Raw genomic sequence first — 1,793 nt, 5'->3', positions numbered from 1 at the left:
GACCCTGTGTGAGAAGTAGCTGTGGACAGATAATAAGAAGCTACAGGACCCTGTGTGAGAAGTAGTTGTGACAGGTTATAAACTATTAGTGCACAGTGATTAGAGCAGAATTTTGTGAGTACTAGCGGCCGTAGAGCAAATAACAACTACAAAACTGTATAGGTAGGTTATGACCACTTGGTCATAATGGAGGGACCCTCTGAGGAGGTTAGAATACATTTCGATTAACATTCATACACAAGGCTTACGGCAAGGATATTGTGTTAGTGTGTAGTTCATTATGTTATGTGTGTTAGTGTGTAGGTCATTTTTGTTTTATTCCGGCATGAATTTTAAGGCATATTATTAGCTACTTTAGTTAACAGAATAACGTTTACTCTTTAATAATGAATAACGTTAATTTTTGGAGCAAAATGAAATGCTATTTTATATCAAGAATAAAGGTTATAATATAAATTTGAGTGAGATTTATTAACACCACCTAGGCATAATAATATAGTAAATTGGCTAGTTATATTATTACTTTTAGTGATCAACATTCAGCCTTCTAGAAACCTTTTTGTTCTAAACCTCCGAATAGTTACACTTTGTTGCGACCTTCGTGTCATCATGATGACATGTCATTGGTTTAGATTCAACTAAAGGCCTGTTCTACCTACCACTGGAATAGTGTAGGCTTGTTCGACCAAACATTGTCGATTCTCATCGATTGCACTCGCAAGTGTTAGAGAATGTAAAAAGAATATTGCGCATGCTCCCGTTGGGTGAGACAAACCTATCCTGGCTAAGATAGCCAATATTAAAATACATCATATCGTTGCTCCGGAGGAATAATCACAGCATTCTAAATTTTGTTTAATTGATTTTATTTTTTTAGCGGGTCAAAAATGCATTTATATGCATTATAAATGCTTCTAAGCCAGTAGAATAGAATAGTACTTTAATTACAAATTACCTCCCTTGGCGATTTAGAATCATCTAGTATATCCATTTTCGAGCCTGCCAAAACAATAAAGTCAATTTCAGAAACTTTTACAGTTGTATCATTGTTGTTCCGGAGCAGCGGTATGTAAGTAGGTTTATAGCCCTCTTAGGCAGGGCTCCCTGAAAGATATCGAGAGGCAGGGAGCGGGGCTGTCCAGGCACCTCAAAGCTCTCTCACTAGCATGGAGAGAGATTAGACTTGGCACTATTCCATTCTACGCTAATCATTTCTCAACAAATTATTTGAATAGGTTTATTACTCACCTAAATTAAAGTGTAGGCATGATATTGAAGTGATTTTATGTACATGTGACCAACAATTTCCCGAATGTTCATTGAGAATACAATTTCGATCTCGAACATTCTGTAGTCCGTCCAGCTGTTGCTCAAATAATACCCACCTTTAAAATTATAACGAAAAACATAAATTATATTTAGTATTTCAATTTTGACATCAAGACCAATTGAAATAAATATGAAAAATAAATGCTTGTTCCTTTGCGAAAAGAACATTGATCATTTCAATATAATATTAATAAGCAGGGGCTGCAATAAATTGATAGAGTCTCTTCTGAGAGAAATAAAATATTTATTTAGGGGTAGTTTGGTAAAATACCAATATATAATATATATTACATAATAATAAGTTATTAAAAAAAGGGAAAACAAAAAGTGAAAAAACTGAATACTATTTAAAACAAAATGAATTTTATTTGATTGGAGAAGTTTGTCGGGGGGTGCGGTCAGCAAAGAACAACATAAATAAACAAAACCATATTTATTTATTTTATGCCGACGTTTCGACCTGA

General features: G+C 34.1%; 1 protein-coding gene across 4 annotated transcripts in view; it reads right to left on the bottom strand.

Annotated features, from left to right (window-relative positions):
* LOC106687569 (progestin and adipoQ receptor family member 4) overlaps positions 1-1,374 on the bottom strand; it is a 66,382-nt gene extending 65,008 nt beyond the window's left edge. Inside the window, exons 1-2 of one of the 4 annotated variants that reach the window (XM_014431539.3) lie at positions 1,249-1,337; positions 956-1,161 (exon numbers count right to left, since the gene is read on the bottom strand). The gene's annotated coding sequence lies outside the window, so the exon portion shown is untranslated. Of the gene's footprint in view, positions 1-955; positions 1,162-1,248 lie in introns of all 4 variants that reach the window. The other 3 variants (XM_014431538.3, XM_014431541.3, XM_014431542.3) reach the window with 3 other exon arrangements.
* Between the last annotated feature and the right edge of the window lie 419 nt (positions 1,375-1,793).

Source organism: Halyomorpha halys, unplaced genomic scaffold (assembly GCF_000696795.3).
Source record: "Halyomorpha halys isolate HHAL.00 unplaced genomic scaffold, Hhal_1.1 Scaffold983.1, whole genome shotgun sequence".
NCBI classification, from domain to species: domain Eukaryota; kingdom Metazoa; phylum Arthropoda; class Insecta; order Hemiptera; family Pentatomidae; genus Halyomorpha; species Halyomorpha halys.
Note: the sequence above shows the minus strand (reverse complement) of the source record. Positions and strands in the feature narration are given on the sequence as shown.